Below are 21262 nucleotides of genomic sequence, written 5' to 3'. Positions count from 1 at the left end.
AATTTGAACAAGCAAATCGCGCGTTTACACCGCTTTTTTTTGTTTCCGATGAAATTAAAGAACGCAGTTCCCAGGACCAGCCAAACCTGCATATAACATGATCAAGTAATACCGAAAAAACAAAAGTTTCAGAAATCGGAAGAAAGCTTAGTTCCAGAATGAAGCATATGGGAAAATTTGCAAAAAACCCATTGAGCATTTAGCAGCACAAAAAAAGGGAAAAAGAAAAGGAAAAGGGAAATTTTGGATTGTGGAAGGTAAACATGAAAAATAATATATATAAATAAGTGAGTAGAGAATATGTGATCCACCCATCAATTTACTAAGGAATACTGGGAGCAAAATGCTTAGGCAAGCGACATTTAATTTTCAAAGGAATATCATTAATGTCGTAATCACCAATGCAGCTAATTAGTGGATTTGAATGATCATGCTTATAGGCATTAGTAAGTTGTCTAGCAATTACCTCATTAATGTATTCAATTTTAGCATTGGAATGTAGATCATGTATAGGAGTATCATATGGCATGCCGAGAATTAAACGTAAGGATTTATTTTGTGTAATCTGTAAGTGTTTTAGATGAGATCGTGCAGCTGCCGCCCATACGGGGGCAGCGTAAAGCATTGCAGATCTAACACATATTTTAAATAAAAGAAGTTTAAGATTAATATGAAGCCCACTATTACTGTTTATAAGCGGATATAAAACTTTCAGTTTGCCGAGGGCCTTGCAGGAGCGATCATGAATGGCCTGGCCCCATCTGAGGCCAGAATCAATTGGTACACCCAGGTATCTAACACATTTAGACCATGGAATCTGATGGTTCAAAACCCGAATCAATGGAGGCCTAAAATTTAATTTGCGGGTAAATACAATGGCTTCTGTTTTTTGCGGATTGATTGACATTTTCCATTCTAAAAAGAAGCGAACAATGTCATCAATGTAACATTGCAATCTTGACGCGAGTAAAGCTGCGCTCCACGAAGATGTGTACACAGCCGTATCATCGGCATAAACTGCAAGACTTGTATTAGGATGTTTAGGCAAATCATTGATGTGGACATTGAACAAGACCGGGCCGAAGATAGACCCCTGGGGGACACCCGTTAATATATCAAAAAGAGGAGAGAGTTCTCCCTGAAAAGAGACTATAAACGAACGCCCCGCAAGATAACTAAGCAATTTAACAATAAAAGTGGGCAAACAAATTAAATTAAATTTATAAAGCAAACCGGCATGCCATACCGAGTCAAAGGCTTTTTGCAAGTCCAATAAAACCATGGCCGCACTCCGATTTTTGTTTAACTCCATGGAGAAGTATTCCGAGACTCTAAGCAATTGCAAAACAGTAGAGTGGCCTCTCCTAAATCCAAATTGTTAATTAATAATAATATTGTTATTATTCAAAAAAGGATTGAGCTAAAGCAAAATAATTTTTTCAAAAACCTTGCTAAAAGAGCTCAGCAGGCTAATTGGTCTGTAGTTTGAAGGCGAAGATAAAGATTTACCTGGCTTAGGAAAAGCAAATATTAATGCAGTTTTCCAGGCTTTAGGAAAATAAAATATAATTTGAATAAAGCTTTAAAAATATAATAAAGTTGCAGAATAATCTTAAAAGCTGATTTTTTAAGCATGATATTAGTGACCTTATCCTTGCCAGGAGCTTTATTATTCGGCAATTTATCAATTACATAGAAAACCAAGTTCGGCGTTAAAAAGTTCAAATCTACAAGAGGATTTGATTCATCCAGAGACACAATAAAATCCTTTACTTTCGTGTCATACGGGGAGGCAAGACTTAAAGATGACGAAAAATTTGAATAAAAACTCTTTGCGAGCGCCGCTGACTTATCAGCCGAGTCGTAGATAATACCTTGATCCTCCAGAATAAACGGAGGTGCAGGAACGCTTAATCGCTTACGGGATTTTAGTGTGTTCCAAAGAGATTTATCTTTAATATTAACATCTTTAAGTTTATTAAACCAATAAGCATCTCTAGCCTCTTGTAGCAGGTTCTTGATATGTGAATTCAAAATGTTGCGAAAGATTTTATAGCGTGAAAAACCCGTTCTCTATTTCCTGCGGAAATAATTACGAAGTTTAACCAAGAAATACTGTCGCTCGGAATATAGTGGATCTAAGGAATGAGAATGATATCCATATTTATTAATGGTTGAGGCTGATTTAAGGGATCTATGTATAAACTTCTGAAGATCCTCAATACATGAGTCTACATCATCATCACTCCTGAGATCAAAATTAATTTTCCATTTATTAGTTGCCTCTCTAAAGCTTTCCTGATCAGTTTTATAATATGTTTTGTCTTTTTCAATTACTGAAGTATTTTCCAGGTCTAAAATTATAGGAAAATGATTAGAGGATAAGTCCTCCATCGTATAGCAATTATCATCAAAAGAAATATTCTTAACCAGGAAGATATCAATATTAGAAGGGTTTCTACGCGGAATTTTGTGAGAAAAGGTGGAACTATGTATAATAGAAATATTAGATTTATTTAAATAATTGTATAAATACACCCCTTTCGTATAGAAGGGAGACCTCCTTAACGAGATTGCCACTGTCCCTATCTACTATCTAGCGAAACCACTGCCAAGGGAACGGGCTTGGAGAAATTAGCGGGGAAAGAAGACCCTGTTGAGCTTGACTCTAGTCTGGCACTGTAAGGAGACATGAGAGGTGTAGCATAAGTGGGAGATGGCAACATCGCCGGTGAAATGCCACTACTTTCATCGTTTCCTTACTTACTCGGTTAGGCGGAGCGCGTGCCCCGAGGGCTTCGTGCTCCGGCGGTCACGGTGTTCTAGAGCCAAGCGTGTCAGAGTGGCGTGAGGCCTCGCGGCCGATTGCCGTTAATACTCCCGCGTGATCCGATTCGAGGACACTGCCAGGCGGGGAGTTTGAGAAAAATTATTCCAAAGTTTATGCTTAGCATTAAAATCTCCGCCAATGATCACTCTTGAATGAGCATCGAAAACGGCATTTAAAGAATCAAAGGAAAAATCAGATTTAGGAGAGGCATACGCAACACCTACCGTAAATCTCAGACCCGCACAGACCTCGACCAGGAGCAACTCACAGCCCTGCAATAAGCAGGGAGGCAAAACGACATATTTAATTGACCTGCTGACAATAATTGCCAGTCTCCCGGCAATAACCTTGTCAGAATCCTGGCGAACAACATCATAGCCAGCGAAAGAAAAATTAAAATTAGGGTGCAGCCATGTTTCACTGACCAAAGCGATATCTATTTTATTGTCAGCCAAAAATTGACCCAGCTCCAGCACTTTATTTTTAAGACTTGTAGCATTCCACAAGCAAAATTTAAGGTTTGTTAACATTTGCGAATTGAAGGCTAATAAATTAAATCAGCTGCCTCGATGAAAGCTCGCAGTTTACTAAGGCCATCGTTACAAGAGGCAAGATTAATATTGAGTTGTTTGATAACACTGAGCATATTCGGAATATCAACCAACTGCCTCAGCTTACTAATTTCCGAAAACAAATTATTTATAAACGTTGTCAATATTTTCCGATCTATTATTTGTAAAAGCATGTCTATTTATATTTGTAACCGCTTCCGCATAAGATCTATCAGGCGATCTCATACGAACAGATGTTGTTTGTTTACTGTATGGACGAGAAGCAACTGGAGCCGAATTCAAATGTAACTGACTATTGGAGACAAAACTACGATTGGGATTAGAGGCTACTTTTGCGTGCAAGCGCTCCGGATCATGCAACAAATTTGATAAAGCGTGTGAAGCAGGTTTGACAGATCTTTTCTCCAAATATTTTAGATAAGCGGAACATTGAGTGAAACTAGCCGGGTGGTCTTCTTGGCAATTACAACATTTAGTCGGAGTGTCAGGAGACTTTTTACATTCCGTGGTTAAATGACCCGCAGCACACTTGACACAGCGAGGTGACTTGAAACAGTTTGTTGATGTGTGTCCAAAAGCTTGACATCGAAAACATTGCAAAATTTTTTTGGTGTTGTTGAATTTATCCCAGTAGATCCGCGAGTTGAATAAAAATCTGATTTTTCTTAAATGTGAGAGCGTATATTTGGCACTGAGATTGATTTTAAAAGTAGCATATAAGCTTTCTTCTGCATTAATATAAGTACATGAGTTAATAATAATGCCAGCGCTCTTCAATTCTTCTCTGATAGATAAATTTGGAATGTTAGGCAATCCTTTAAGTGTGACCGTGATACTCTTCTCCTCAGGCAATGAATATGTGTGAAAAGACAGATTTTTTGCAATGGCAAATTTTTTAAAATCAGTGAAATTTTCGAGCTTATTAAACTGTAGCTTAACTTTATTTCCGAGAAATTTCAAATGAAAATTGTCACCAATATTTTTCTTTAACGAAGTGGACAGAGTTTGAAAGTCCTGAGGTCTTTGATTTAAGTAGATAGGTAGTTCACAGAGGCCAAAGGAGAACGAGTCGCATCACTGGCGCGATCCCTTCGCCTATCCACGCTAGTTTTACCAGCAGGGCTGATTTTCTTGCGAGCTCGTTTGACGTTAGCAGAAGTATCGCAGGGTTCCTCATGCATATCATGAATATCCAGAGATGTAGCAAGGCATTGAAAACGATTGTTAGAACTAAATTTACCTTGAACTGTAGCGACTTCCTCAATGCGAGGTACCTTGTCTAGAACGTGAGTAGCAGCGTCATCAACGCGAGGCTGTTTGTCAGAATGACCGGAATCGTATGTTCCAGCCAGAAGGTCAGATGCGAGTCGCTTTACAGCCGTCTTGTTGGTACTTTTGCCCTCCGAGTTAGAGGGACGTTCTCAGCCATCATCGTCTTCGGTGAGAAACTCCACTTTGTCAAAAATGCCCTCCCAGCAGGCAAGACACAGGTCACAGATAACAAGCGAAAAAGAGACACCACCGCCGTCGGTGCCCTGAAAAGGGCGGAATCCGATACATCGTCAGCGCCCTGAAAAGGACGGAATCTGACACACGTTACTCTTGGCTCACACTCGCCAAACTCCGTCGTCAACACGTCCGCTCCGCTCAAAGCCTCAGGACACTCTCCCATTTACACCGCAAATGATAATGGCCTATTTCAGGTCGGGTCACTAAAATACGCGGCCTGACCTGAAGACAGGTCCGGTCGCCTATCAAGTGTTTACAGCAGGCGGCCTAAATAATTTAGGTCGAATTTGAGGTATAGGCCGTGGCGTAAATTCAGGGTGTAAACGTAGCTACGAAAATACGCGGCCTGACCTGAAGCCAGGTCCGGTCGCCTATCAAGTGTTTACAGCAGGCGGCCTAAATAATTTAGGTCGAATTTGAGGTATAGGCCGTGGCGTAAATTCAGGGTGTAAACGTAGCCACGAAAATACGCGGCCTGATATGAAGCCAGGTCCGGTCGCCTATCAAGTGTTTACATCAGGCGGCCTAAATAATTTAGGTCGAACTTGAGGTATAGGTCGCGGCCTAAATTTAGGGTGTAAACGTAGCCTATCCAAAATCTCCACTTTATTTCCAATTGAAATCATGATCGAAAGTTAAGATGCCTTTTCACATTGATGCTTGCTTGAGCGGCTTGACGCTCATTTTCAGCGAGCAAAAATCTTCAGAAAAGAGATATATCTATTAAAATGTTTTATTTATATATACATCCGCAAAATATTACTACTTGAAGAAATTACTTGAAAATTAATATTTCACGTATTTTGAAGTCCATTTTTTATTGTACTGGGACGATCAATGACGATTCAGCGTCAATACTGGATGTTGAATTCAACTATTTCTTGACGCTAGCGTCAAAGCGAAACCACGTGACTCTATAAATAAATTTATGTATTTATGTATATATATATATATATATATATATATATATATATATGATAGAATGAAATAATGATTCTTACTGGTAGCTCCCTTGACAATTATATAAGCTATCGATTTTTTAATAACTTTCCGTCGATTATATTAAATACGATTGAAACTTGGCAACGTTTCACTTTTATGGGGTTGGTAGCAGTACTCGCCTCCGTGTTGAGCCACGTAACGGCAGTTGCTAAACGTAAACATGCCGGTGAATTTTCTGTCATTCTGGATAAGGTTAGGTGCCCGCGATTTGGCTATACCCAAATCCTATATATATAAAACAGTCGGGTTAGTTACAGCACTTATAACTCAAGAACGGCTGGACAGATTTTGAAAGTATTGTATATGAAGTAGGGGTAGAATTTTCCGGAATAGCAGAATAACTATTAAAAAAAGCGTTTTTCACGTAAAAAAAAAATTATTTCTAGAAAGATATCCAAATACATAGAAAAAATACATACAGGGAGGGAGAGAGGGGTGAGGGGTGAGAGAGAGAGAGAGGGAGGGAGGGAGGGAGAGAGAGAGGGAGAGAGGGAGAGAGGGAGAGAGGGAGAGAGGGAGAGAGGGGGAGAGGGGGAGGGGAGAGATTGAGAGAGGAGAGAGATAGGAGCAGAGGGAAGAGAGAGGAGAGAGAGAGGGAGAGAGAGGGAGAGGGAGAGGGAGAGGGAGAGAGGGAGAGAGAGGGAGAGAGGGAGAGAGAATGAATGACCTTTATTAGCTTTCTCAGCTATTTTTACATACTACATATTTATACATATAACAGAACGTACTCTTTTAGCACACGTTTGAACACTTTTAGTTCTTCGCATCTTTTAATTTCGGCTGGCAGTGCGTTATACATTTTTACTCCTTCATAGAAAATACTTTTTTGCGCATTTCTCGTCCTACGAAACACTATTGCAATATCGCCGGTTTGTCTGGTTTGCCTATCAGTGTTCTTTCCCACTAATTCTAGACGGTCTTTTAATTGTTCCGGTAACATGTTGTTCACCGCTTTAAAGATAAATGTACACACATTATAATATAGCCTCTGTCTTATGGACATAAACTGCAGCGCTTGCAGCATATGCTCCACTTTGGTATATCTATTGCATTGCAGTATGACTCTCATAGCTCGATTTTGCGCTTTTTGCAGCCTGGTTAGCTCCGTTTCACTCATGACAATTAGTAACGTTGCACAATACTCAAAATGAGGAGCTATGATTGTCTTATATATCGTGCATCTGGTATAAGCCGATATATAACTACCTATTCTATTAAGAAAACTCGTTTTTTTTCCTATTTTCTTTAGCATATAATCACAGTGATCTCTAAATCTAAGCCTATCGTCAATCATTATACCTAGGTATTTCATCATTTTGACACGCTCTATCTCAGTTCCATCTAAGCATGTCAACATAATATTACCTCTTAGCTCTTTTCTTACACTTCTAATTATCATATATTTCGTTTTCCCTGCATTCATTTTTAACTTATTTATATTCATCCACTTTTCTCTCTCTCTCTCTCTCTCTCTCTCTCTCTCTCTCTCTCTCTCTCTCTCTCTCTACTATAACAAACATCGAATTCATTTTCCTTTCTAGTTCTGCGCTACTTTCTCCCTTTACATATATTAAAGTATCATCGGCAAACATTTTTATCTTACACTCTTTTGGACAGACTTTGATTATATCATTTATGTAAAGTATAAATAACAAAGGTCCTAATACAGATCCCTGTGGAACTCCATATTCTGTTGCCATTAATTTTGACCATTTATTATTAAATCTCACCTTCTGAGTTCTATTCGTTAGATATGAATTAAACCATTCAAGAACTTTACCTCTGATTCCATATTGATATAATTTTCCTAGTAATCTTTCCCTATCTACTGTTTCAAACGCTCGCTTCAGATCCATGAAAATTACCCCCACCATTCTCCCTTCACTAACTATCAGTTTCCATTCGTCTATAACAGTTTGTATCGCTGTTTCACATGAATAGTGTTTTCTAAAGCCCGATTGATGTTCAGTTATAATACTAGAGAGAGAGAGAGAGGGAGAGAGAGAGAGAGAGATTGATTGATTGATTGATTGATTGATACGTTTAATTATGCCCGAGCAATGGCTAAGGGGCAAAAAAGACAACAATGTCTGATTACAACAGCATATGCTCACTCTCAGACAAAGTAATATAATGCTAAAACAAACTTATAGCTAACGCAACTTAGGGACTAGCGCAACTTAAAACCTAATAGGGTAACGCAATATAATACAAAAATAGGGAGTGCACAGAACAATGAAGAAAAAAGAAGAAAGAACACAAGACTTATACGTCTGATTCAGATGAAAGCAAGAACATGCGAAGTAGGCTTTTAAATGATGCAAAAGACGATGCTGAGGTAACTGAGTTAGGAAGAGAATGCCAGAAGTAAATGGAGGAAAGCTGGAAAGAGGATCTATAGGCGACTGTTCTATGAGCGGGAATATGAAAAGTTTGAGTAGAGGATGAAGCAAGCCGGTCAGACTTCCTAAGAGTAGGATCAGGCGGAGTAAAAAGTTCACGCAGGTATGATGGTGAGCTCATATGCAGGATACGATAAATCTGGCATCCAAGAAAGTAGTATCGTCTGTTTTCAACAGAAAGCCACTTCAACCTACGTCTATATGGGGTGATATGTTCATCACACTTAAGGTCATAGATAAACCGAATACAACAATTGACAAGTCTCTGTAACTTGGTATTTAGTTCCTTGGTCAAACCATGGTATACGAGGCAACAGTAATCAATATGCGGCAAAATCAAGGTTGTAACGAGCTTAATCCTGAGATTGGTGGAAAGAGAGTTTTTGTTATATTTCAAATTGTATAGTGCATGATGGACCTTCTGCGAAACCAACGAGATATGCTTCGTCCAGGATAAGTTGGACATGAAGATGACACCCAAATTCCGTACCTCACTCACAAATGGTAAAGGCGTATTGTTTACAACGATAGGTGGTATACTGCCAAGATCAATGTCATTCACATATGCTTGACTGCCAAATATGATGACCTTAGATTTGGCAGGATTTAGCTTAAGTCCGTACATATTAGCATAATCAAAAATAGCATTAGCATTCTTAGTGATTAATTCTAGAGTCTGAAGAATATTAGCAGGTGAACACAAACGATAAATCTGAATATCAGCGAAAATCATATGAAACACATAACGTAAAATTTTATATATATCGTTAATATACAAAGAAAACAGCAGACCACCAAGCACCGAACCCTGAGGGACACCAGAAGAAGTGAGTATCCAGTCGGAAAGATTGCCAGGGTCGTCTATGACCGCCTGAGAACGGCCCGTTAGTTAAGAGAAAATCCAGTTTAGAACGGCATCTGAGAAACCAATCTATTTAAGTTTGATAAGCAATAGTAAATGGGGAACGGTGTCGAATGCTTTGCTAAAATTAAAAAGTATCATAATAGTGATAAGCCCTTCATCAATCCCCTGTTTTATATCATTACAGATACGTAGAAGTGCTGACTGCGTGTTATACCCCGGGCGATATGCAGACTGTCTTGGATTTAAGATGTCATGTTTATTTAGATAGATCTGTGAAGCAACTATCCTCTCTAATAGTTTAGACAGTTCCGGCAAAGTCGCTATTGGTCTTGTATCCGACGGGGATAGCGGTGTACGAATTTTAGAGAGTGGGCGAATATATGCTCTTTTCCACTCAGACGGAAACAGAGATGCATCTAGCGATCGATTAAACAAAGAAGTGATGCATGTCGAGATAACGGGCCATGAGATACGCAGAACATAAAGCGGAATGCCATCGGAACCAGAGGCATAAGAGTGAATAGATTCAGCACTAATAAGCTTAGAAACAGATCGAGGTGAGATAGAGGAGAAAACGAACTCTGGATAAGATGGACGATTAACTGAAGCAATAGCAGCGATGAAGTCAGAATATAAGCATGGAGAATGAGCATTGGAAACAGAAGCATAGTATAGGTTGAGCTGATCCGGTGTGAAAAAGTGTAGAGGAGAAGTAAGAGACGACTTGACAAGTCCAAGTCGAGCCAGTTCTCTCCACAGTTTTGCTGAATTTGTAATCTTAGCAAGAGAATTGTAATGAAATTCGCTCTTAGCCCGTTTGATGTCAGAATTTAGCTGATTACGGAAAAGTCTGTAAGTAGCATAGCTTAAAAGACATTTAGAGCGTTTAGCGCGTTTATATAGCTGATTGCGAGTGTGTAATCGAGCAACCAAATCCGCCGTAAGCCATTGAACCGGGGGCTTATTGATAACAAACACACGTGTGGGAGCGAATGTGTCTAGTGCCGCCAACAAATTCCGAGACAGCACCCCGCAGAATCCGTCAACATCAGCGATGTCAGACAATGCATCAATCTCGGCCCGCACGTTGCCAGCAATAGATTCAAGATGTTGTGTGTGTGTGTGTGTGTGTGTGTGAGAGTGAGAGAGAGAGAGAGAGAGAGAGAGAGAGAGAGAGAGAGAGCGGGAAGGAGGTTAGGCGGTACGAAGTTCGCCGGGTCAGCTAGTATATATATATATTAGAGTGGTCCTTAAAAAGGGTAATTTTGAATTTTGACTGCTCGAACGGTTCGGAAGGCTCGAAATAAATAAAAAAAATCTGTGCCAAAGGGCAGTTTCCTATCTCAATTTTAACACGTGTCGCAGAGCACTTGAATTTTCCTATTAATATCTAATAGCAAATGATTTTAGTATGAATGCAATAACAATCGGAAAAATTTGAAACTCGGCAATTCTCTTACCTATAGTTGTACCTATCTTCTGAAATTTTTATAGATATCTACATATTTCAGGTTGCTAATGGTCGATGAAAATAATTTTTTTTAATTTTTGAAAAGTCAAAGGAATCTTGTTTATTTATTTTTTTCTATAATTTTGTTTATATATTTATTTATTTATTCGTAGTCTTAAATAAAATGCGTGACTGGTGTGTACCGCCGCGGCGCCGTCCGTCGCCGCCGCACACGTGCACACATTGTTGGGAAATGGGAAGAGAGAAGAGCGTGGAAGCCGCCGTAAAATCGATCGTTTGTTCGCCGCTGCTACCGCGACGCATCTCCATGCGTCGCGCGTGACCCAGCGGCGCGCCACCATGGCGGACGACGCACCGACGGTTGTTTTGTTCCGCACACCAGAAAGCCAAACGGTACGCCTCGGGCTAAAATCCCCTCTTATCTTCCTCCTCCCTTCGCCGTCCCTTCGCGACGCGACCTCTCTCTTCCCGCGCTTGCCCGTTCCCGCGCAAATATTCGCCTCAGAATCGTAAGCTCACTCTCTCGAACTTGGCCCGGATTTGTGTCGCGCGAAATCCGAGAGTGTAAAATTTGATTTTAGTAAAAGCTATTTCTTTAAATTGTTTACTTGAAAGTTTATTTATGGGCATCCAGTTTATTTATGTATATCCATTGAAAACGAATCACGATGTTCTCGGAGGAAATAGCGATATGTCGCGGATATCCTTGTATCTATTCTGGTTATTATATTTTTATTACCGTGTCGTTACATTTTTGAGAGCAAAATCGTGAATAGGACATGCGAAACATACGCGTGACGTAGCGTACACGCGCGGCGTGATGCAAATCACCTAAGGGTGATGCTGCGTCTCGGTTTTGAGCCTCGAGGGAACGGAATCACTGAATAGAAAGGTTGTGTCACGCGTGCAGACGTTCTTTTCTACAATTTACGCACATATTGTATTTAATTAGAACTTTTAAACTATTAGGCGTACTAATTTTAGTTGTGAATTTTGAAAATTTTAGGATAAAGTCTCAATTTTCAGTAATTTAAATAATTCTCAAATAATTTTAATTGTATTTTCATTGTGCGACTGTACATCGCAATATTGTGTAATATCGAAAAAAAAGAATTATAAGATTCTTATTAAGAACTTTATGTAACTCTTTCAATGAAAATGCAACCGAGAAGATTTCATTAGACATTCGTTTAATTACTTCCAAATTTCTTTGCCATTTGTTTAATTATTTTAAGCATCCTACATCTACCATCGTTTAATCCATACGTGTCGTATTGAATCTGCAGAAAACTTTTAATTGTCCGAAAATAGTTTATTATTTTCTCTGTGTATCCGCCGATGGATGCTAAAAATAGGAGAGAATAATCGATAGGCAGGCGATAGCGACTAATTACCAATTCAAACGATCCCGTTACGAAGTCCGGTCGGCCATCGGCGGCTGCCTACAAACGTGCATTCAATTCTCTCTCAACCCTTCTGCCCGGCTGATGGAGGGCGGGCGAACACAAAGCGCAACATGCGCAATTTTATTTACGTACGTCCCGTGCATATGTGCGTACGCGCGCACTCACGCGCATATACGCATCTCTTTTGGGATGAAGGGACGGGGATAAAGACCCGAAGAAAAGTGCTCTAGTGCGCGACGCACAATATCAAATTCATTACCAAGGGACTCTCTCGCCGTAGCTTTTCGTTAAACGGGATGCTGTGTTGGCATCGTCCGAAAACTTTATTTTTACACGTCAGCCCTAAACTTCGCCACGTTGCGAAGAAATTGCAGTATCGTTTTACTCAGCAAGTACCAGAAATATATATATATTTTTTGTTACGCCCTTACCACTGGGTTTCTGCTTGAAATCCTGTTGTTACTATGTAGCACCGTAACGTTACAGTGTACAAGAAGTAAGTGGTAATATTTAACCTTCGATAGTGACGTTGTAAATTTTATGGTCATGATAATTGTTTGAAAATTTTATTTCAACGCGCGTTTGTCCTTAACTTTGCCCCGCAGTGTGTAAATTGCAATATTTTATCTTCTCGATATTACATAAATGATTTATTTTTTGATACTATAGAGGTACTTAATTTTACTGTGTTAATAATTTTGCGCCATAGTGGACATACATTTTTTCTCTTTCTCTCTTTCTTTTTTTTCTATACAACGATTTTTATTTACGGCGAATTACATGAAACGCATACCTATCACGAAGTTCAAAGCTAAACGGAATTTATGTTGCTTGTCATTTAAGTGACTACGTTTACACTCAGCGATCTGATCGCGGCCTGTCCTATATTGTGACCCGAAGTAGGTCTAGTTATTATTTGTTTACACCGAAAGAGACCTAAAAATTGACGGGATTGCACTGAATTGCAGCGAATCCGAACAAGCAAATAAAGCTTTTAGGACGCGTCGCGCGTGATCGCGCGTTTACATCGCGAATGATAACGGCCTATTTCAGGTCGGGTCACTGGCTACGTTTACATCCTGAATTTAGGCCGCGGCCTATACCTCAAATTCGACCTAAATTATTTAGGCCGCCTGCTGTAAACACTTGATAGGCGACCGGACCTGGTTTCAGGTCAGGCCGCGTATTTTAGTGACTCGACCTGAAATAGGCCGTTATCATTTGCGATGTAAACGCGCGATCACACGCAACGCGTCCTAAAAGCTTTATTTGCTTGTTCGGATTCGCTGCAATTCAGGGCGATCCCAAATACGATTCCGTCAATTTTTAGGTCTCTTTCGGTGTAAACGAATGATGACTAGACCTACTACGGGTCACAATATAGGTCAGGCCGCGATCAGGTCGCTAGGTGTAAACGTAGTCAGTGTTTACAGCAAGCGGCCTAAATAATTTAGGTCGAATTTGAGGTATAGGCCGCGATCTAAATTCAGGGTGTAAACGTAGCCACTGATTCTCTATTGTTTTTATTTTGATGTAAGGGCTAACATGGCAAAACAAAATTTCGAACCGTGAAAAAAAAAACTTTATGAGGTCTCACACTTTGTAAGATTTATGGTGCTCTCTGAAATTTATTGTGCGTTAAGGAGGTTTGATGGCTTCATCGGAAGGAGTAGTGGGATGCGGGGGTTCTGGAAACAGCGCACTAGCGTTTGAAGTAGTGGGAATGAAGGGGATTGCTCTGATTGGTCGCCGCGTGCGTATAATGCGTGCTGCTGTTCACGTCGTTCACAACCGTGGCAGTCTAGCAGACGAAAAATCAAGCAATTTATGCTTTAATAATTAATTTTTCTACGAAATGTGCGGTAACCTTTCTCTTTCTTTCGCTCATTTATTTGTAAATTATTAAGTTACATGTGCATATTTTTCTTTCCTTATTATTTGCATTTTTTCTTGCACTTATTTCATTCTGAAGGTACATGCAATATATCATTTCCCATAAAAACCCATGTTAAAAATGCAGCCAATTTTATGAAATTTTAATATGTTGTTTTGGAATGCAAAATAGAATTATGTGAATTTTTTGGAAATTTTTTACCGTCCTGTTTTGAAAAAAATCTAATCCAAAAATTGTACTTTTTAAGTTTTTGGAGTAGATTTTTTTCAAAACGGGACGGTGAAAAATTCCTAAAAAATTCACATAATTCTATTTTGCATTCCAGAACAACATATTAAAATTTCATGAAACTCTGCATTTTGTTGTAGCCATCGAACCTCCTTAAGTTGACACGGTAGGGCCTTCGTTATTCATACATTGTTAACGCTATTATTTGAATGTTGTATTATTCTAAGAGAATATTCTTTTGTATAACATTGCTCAAATGGAGCACAAACATTTTGCGCAACGCGTTTACCTACTAAAGATGACAATGTATCTCTTTTCTTCTGTAAATAAAGAGCTTAGATCACTCAAGATAGAATAAAAAAATATATTCTAGGATTAAACTTTTATGAATTTTACTAGGAATTTCGTTGCGGAATCGCGTCACGGATAAAGAATGTCTAAAAATAAAATTTTCGAACTTACGACTTTTTTCGCTATCGAAATACATAGAGTACTTTTGTAAGGTATGACGACCTACTTCGGACAAGCTCATAGCGCAAGTATTTCTTGCGGATATCTGGTTTCGCGATTTTTGATGAGTTCTCATACGTGTTTGTAAACTCTGTCGCAACGGGTGCAACCACCATCAGGGAACGGGTTGTGCACCCTGCAGCGAGAGTGCAGGGCGAGGTGCAAGGTGCATGCGAGCTCTGACCCAGATCGCGCGGTCGATATTCCCTGGCCCAGATCCGCTTCTTGAGATTAAATATTTTTTCCACGCAAGCCCGACGAGGACGATGACGACAACGATTGATCGTTAAAATTTTTTTATTCATTAACTCTGCTATAGAATTTCGTAATTATAATATTCTCTACATTTTTTAAGTCTTTGTACAATTTCTCGAATGCTATAAATCGAACGTTATTTTAGACAACGTTGATAAGATCGAAATGACAACATGATCGTTTCATTCGCAAACGCGTATGAATAATATCATAATGTTTTGATTACGATAATATCGATCAAACATCCTTTTTTTGTCAGTTAAGGCGCAATTATGTTATCTAACAATAAGTAATACGAGATACAAATGGAGGAGTAAAAGCCATAGTGGTGTAAGTACTGTAAGTCAATATTTTAAAAAATTTGACTTACATCACTTTGGCTTTTATTCCTCTAAATACTACTCGAAAATGACGTTACACCTCGCGTCAAATATGATTATTGCGGATAAATTAAACACACGATGCTCGGTGGTCGATAGATGACGACAAAGACAAGATGACGACAACGACGACGATGACGATGACGATGACGATGATGGCGACGACGACGAAGAGTCGCCTCGGCGTTTGTCACTTCGCGCATCGTTCGGCGAGGTCATGGTCAGGCAACGTGCTGAAACCGAGAGTCAACAAACTCTGGCGGCGGCTCGCTGGCGAACGAATAAGCGAGCGAGCGACCGGCCAGTCAGCCAGCTATCCGACCGGACAGTTAACCAACCCAAACGTAACCCCGACCACAGAGGCTGGTTCCTTAGCCGAGTCGATAGCGGATTTTGCTCCTGCCTCTCTCTCCCTTCTTTCTCCTCTTCGCCCTTCTTTATCCCCCGGCACGTCCATCTAAAAATAATTTGCGATCATTATTTATAGTTCGCCTCTTTTGCGTGACGCCTCCTCGCGACAGGTTCACGATCGACGTCAACGAACCGCGACGATTCCCGAAAGTCCAGAATCTCTAATATCTGATACTTGTTATTAAATCTTTGTCGATTGATGGTGCACTTAAAAGTATTGACTTAATTCTTATGCAGATAATTGCGCGAAATATATATAATATAAATCACTTTTTTTATAATTTACATTTATGCGTTGTATGCAGTACATATTTATTTAAAATAATTGTGATATGAATGCTTTTTATGAGATTTTTACTACGTATATTTCGAAGTCTGTGATTCTTATACGACTTGCGTTTGCGTATGACTTTAGTACAAAATTACTGATAAGATAAGAACAAGTTGGATTGATTTATTATCAGTCTGATATATAAAAAGTACATCATAATAACTAAATATACATTGGATATCGGGAATAAAATTATTCCGATGGTGAAATATTTTTAGAAATATTAGGTGTATATGAAGATTTTCAATTTATTTTCTCGATTTTTATATTCAAATTATATTATTTATTTAAAAGTATTTTTTAATAACCGGCAATCAACGTAGTTAAACGAGATTAAGCATGAAATCGGTGCGCGTTTATTGCTTATCATTTTAAGGTCAGGTTTCTCGTTTCCGGTATATATATATATATATATATATATATATCGATGAACGAATATTAAATATAAAAGAGTTGGAGATATCTCGTGATATCTCATCGATTACCACCGTGTATTTGACGTCATTTATATTATTGCATTTTATATCTGAAGTTAGACTTTCAGATTGGACAGGTTGTACTCCATATCTAGATATTCGCGTGCATCGGGATTCACAATTGCGTCTGACAGCTTGACAACTGTAAACGTTTGTGCAACATGTTGAAGAAAATTGAACATATGGTTAAAAGATAAGTGACGGGTAAACGACAGATTGTGCGGTATTAAATGCTACTCGAGAAGAAAAAATGAAACTTTGAACTTTTTAAACGACAGGCATGATGCGCGAGTATTAAAGTATGATGCGTTCGCTTGAGAAATGCCTAACTTTAAACACGAGGGTATAAACGACGGGAGTGTTCACGCGTAACTAAGTCGAAGCTGGATGAACGAGGGGTTTATCGACATTGTAACTCGTGACGTCGTCATCGCCGCCGACGACGACGACGACGACGACGGCGCCGGCGACGGCGGCAACGGCGGCATCGCTCGGAACTCTCGTCCGCGTCCACGAACTCGTGACGTCAACGAGCCGCGAGCCGGACAGCGAATCGTAGCGCTCCACGTCATCGCGTGCCTCCGCTGGTGCGCGTTCGCTCGCTAGCTTCTTCGGCTTCATATCTCGCGCGCGGTAGAGACAGCGGCGAGTCACGTGACGTCACGGCACGAAGTCTGGTGACGGTGCCGCGCGCGCGTAGGTGAATGACCTCACGAACCGAGTTCAATACACCACGACGATCATACAGAGAGAAAGAGAAAGAGAGAGATAGAGAGAGGAATTGAGAGAGAGATAGATAGATAGGGAGAAAGAGAGAGGGATAGAGAGAAAGAGATATATTGTATATAGGCTGCGAGACGACGAGTTCCTGCGTCGTCGTTTGCAATGTATCGCTTCTGCCATCCTTTCCGTGGAAGGACTGGAGCCCTCCTCCACCGCGTTCTCCCTCCATTTTCCTTCACCTCCTCTTTTTCCTCTTCGCGTTATGCACGCGAAGCGCGGCGACCCGCGATAGCAAATGAGGTGAGTTCACTTTAAACAGATTTCCTCGCAAAGGCTATTGAAGATTTGCACGAATTATAAAAGTTATATTAGGAAAGCTATATATAATCGAACGTATTTTCCGCAACTGTTCATAATTTGACAGATTTTTTTATCCAACATATTTTTGGAAAAATTGATTGCTAACAGTTCTTATTAATCATATATTTTTGAACTATAATAATTGTACTAACGAAATTTTTAACAATTTTTTACTTATATATATCTATTAATAATATTTAATGTATATCTTACCATAAAGCGACATTACAAGCGTTTTGAAAACATCGTTAAAGTAATTCGATAACGTTATTATTTGACGATGCCAAATTAATACAGATTAATAATTCGATAATCTGCTTTATTACGCACATTGATATATGATCGCGTTTATTTGAAGTGTCTAAAATTTCATCACATACAATCTCAGCGCGAATTTCTTTCACGGGATATTCGGGACGATAATTCGGTTCGCAGTTCCTACGGCGTTTAATCGATCTGCTTTTATTTCGGTATACCTCGTTTCAATTGGTCTGTTTTTCTGCATTTAGCCGAGGAAGCTAAAATTAGTCGACGCGACGTAGCATTACATGTGGAAGTCACTGACTCTCTCTCTCTCTCTCTCTCTCTTCCAGCGATGAACTGAGCTTTCTTCGATTCGACGTAAAAAATTGTTCCGTGCCGCAACACGAATAGTGCGGAATATTACGTATCATATAAACCAGTTATATCTAACTTGATTTACAAAACTGTTCAACTTTGAATGTTAATCCGTTAAAAGTCATAATTATAAAAAAAATTAATTAAACCACAGCTGATTTTATTACTTTTTTTTTTAAGTTACACATTTCAATACTAGATATAAGGAAGATTATTTAAAGACGATTATTTTTTAAGATCGTTTTATGATGCACACTGACAAATTTATCTTGAAAAAGAGAAACGAAATGTTTGGCAGGTTAAAAAAATGTCGTAAATGATTAAATATAGACGTTGATGTAGCACCTAGAACGATACATATCTAGAACGATGTTTCATCAAAGCTTTTGTCCCAAAAGTAGTAAAGCGAGCTGTAGTAATGGTAATTTAAAGATCGCAAGAGTGATGTGGAAGATATTTAACAAATAATATTTTACAAATCTGTCAATCATTTATTATAAACTTCCTAATGTTTTGCGCGCGAGTGCATCTGGCTGAAGCCCCGCTGCGCGATTTATACACGATCGTTTCTAACGGATGACGTGAAATCATGCTGTTGGCGCGAGTCGCGCGAGGTAAGGTACACCTTGCAAAGCAAGGTGCGTGCCGCCGCCGTCGCCATCGCGACCACGTGGCTTTGGCATCTGATAAGGTCAGCGGAAACTCACCTCCTATTATAGGCCAAGTTTGTTCGACACTCGACTCTTTAGGTTATCAATACGAACTCCCGTAATCGCACTTGCTCCTAAAGGTGAGTTTCGCAGACTCACCTTCTTCTTTTGTCTTTCGCGTCAAAGATGAAGCAGTATTGATTACAATTAATTTTATGAGAGGTATAAGGGCACAAAGAGGGGCACGCTTTTTATAACCTAAATATTACGTGTACAACTTGCCCATAATTTCGAAGACTTAAAATAAAAATTTGTGAGTTATCTTGTAATCTATTTTTGTTTTACAATCTGAAAAAAGGAAAACTACGCTTAAAATATCAAGAACAACTGCATTGTAAGTTTTACTCGTTACCAAGAATAAATTAAAAATATCGCCACACGCGTACTTATCTAAGGTCAAGCGTCCTCGAACACTGTTATCGATAAGCATAGTGGCGTAGTGGCTCGCGTCTCGAGTCACTGCTTTTTTTAAATCTGTTGTTATTTCATTCGTTTCCTATATCTTTAGTGTCTATGCAGACGCTCGATAATAACGCACCGCAAACGCGTAACAAAAGTATATGCATTTTATTGTTGGAAACGTTTGGACATGCGTATTATCACGTGTCATGATTCGTTTCAACATATGCACAAAAAGTGCCGAGATTTTATCCGAGCTGAAGTTCAGACACGCATAACTCAATACGTTCAATATTAACGAATATGCTCTTTTAAACTAATATCTGTTCCTTGTTCCTTATACTTTTGATTGTGCGGGGATCTTAAGACTGGATGTTTTTTTTTTTCATTGTCAATGATTTAAGGTCAAAGTCAGGTGGCAAACAGATTTCGATCTCCGTTCCCGCAACACGATCACGGAGTATTGTGGCCGACTTCTATCGATTTGACTGAAAGTAACAGCGTTTTCCGCGCGTAAAAGTGAGTTAGCGAGTGAGCTCTCGTATTGGCGAAGTTTCAAGGGCAACACGCGGCAAATAGGGTAAGCCGTTTAATGTCTTGAACGTGTCACAAACGTTACTTCAACTTTCGTTAACGACAATATCTTTGGTTAAGAAAAAAAAGAAAAGAGAAACTGTAGGCTTCGCGATTTTTAACGAAATTTTCAGTGGAGTCTCCATTCAAATCTATATCTAAAATCCATATTTTAGATTTTAGTAGTCTCCACTTAAATCTATATATATTATCTAAAAAGCATATCTTAGATTTGAGTGGAGAATTCACTTAAATCTAACAAGGGGACTTCAGGCTAACGGATTTTTGTTTTTTTTTTCGTACTTACTGTACTTGAGAGTTATCATTCAGACATCAATTTCCCAAAGTATTAAGGCGCGCTTTTCAGAAAAACTCGAGAAAATCGACTTTGAAGAATTTCGAGCGCGCTATGTACACAGAATTTTAATTTTAATGTAAAATTTATCAAATCCATGTTAATTAATATTTAATCGTTTTTAATTTCGTTTTCAATAAAAAATTTACACTTTCTTATTTTGAATATTGGTACAAAAATGAAAAACGTCAGGTAGGAAATAAAATGGTTTTATATTTTTGAAAATTACGAGAAAATACAGCGCAAAAATGATATTAATAAAAATATTGTTTAATTTTTAAAAGTGAATTATATGATATGAAATATATAGTTTAAAATATATTGTATACAGTCGCTTTACACGTCAATATTGCACGAACCAGGATGATATTCATCGTAAAAGCAAGGGAAACAGTAAGTTTCACGGCATCTAGCACACCGTACGAACGCAGATATTTTACAGGCAGATATTTTACAGGCATTTTAATTAATTCTCGAGAAAATTGTATTAAAATTCAATTTATTGTACATCACCAGCTGTTCTCTCCAATCTTTAAGAACATGATTCGATACGCGTGGCGATTCGCTTCAAATCTTTGTGATGACAAAGACATTTTTATGAACGTCAATGAAGTATGTTTTTCAATAGACATTTTAAAAAAAGCCTTGCGCCTGTAAAATATCTGCGTTCGTACGGTGTGCTAGATGCCGTGAAACTTATTGTTTCCCTTGCTTTTACGATGATTATCATCCTGGTTCGTGCAATATTGACGTGTAAAACGACTGTATACAATATATTTTAAACTATATATTTCATATCATATAATTCACTTTTAAAAATTAAACAATATTTTTATTAATATCATTTTTGCGCTGTATTTTCTCGTAATTTTCAAAAATATAAAACCATTTTATTTCCTACCTGACGTTTTTCATTTTTGTACCAATATTCAAAATAAGAAGATGTAAGTTTTTCATTGAAAACAAAATTGAAAACAATTAA

At 38.7% G+C, this 21262-nt stretch overlaps 1 protein-coding gene across 2 annotated transcripts in view; it reads left to right on the top strand.

Annotated features, from left to right (window-relative positions):
• Positions 1–21262, top strand: part of LOC143905543 (histone demethylase UTY-like) — a 143553-nt gene that overhangs the window by 41059 nt on the left and 81232 nt on the right. The gene's annotated exons all lie outside the window — the stretch shown is intronic.

The sequence above is a fragment of the Temnothorax americanus genome, unplaced genomic scaffold, assembly GCF_048541705.1.
Source record: "Temnothorax americanus isolate GAGA-0224 unplaced genomic scaffold, ASM4854170v1 Scaffold63, whole genome shotgun sequence".
Taxonomy (NCBI): Eukaryota; Metazoa; Arthropoda; class Insecta; order Hymenoptera; family Formicidae; genus Temnothorax; species Temnothorax americanus.
Note: the sequence above shows the minus strand (reverse complement) of the source record. Positions and strands in the feature narration are given on the sequence as shown.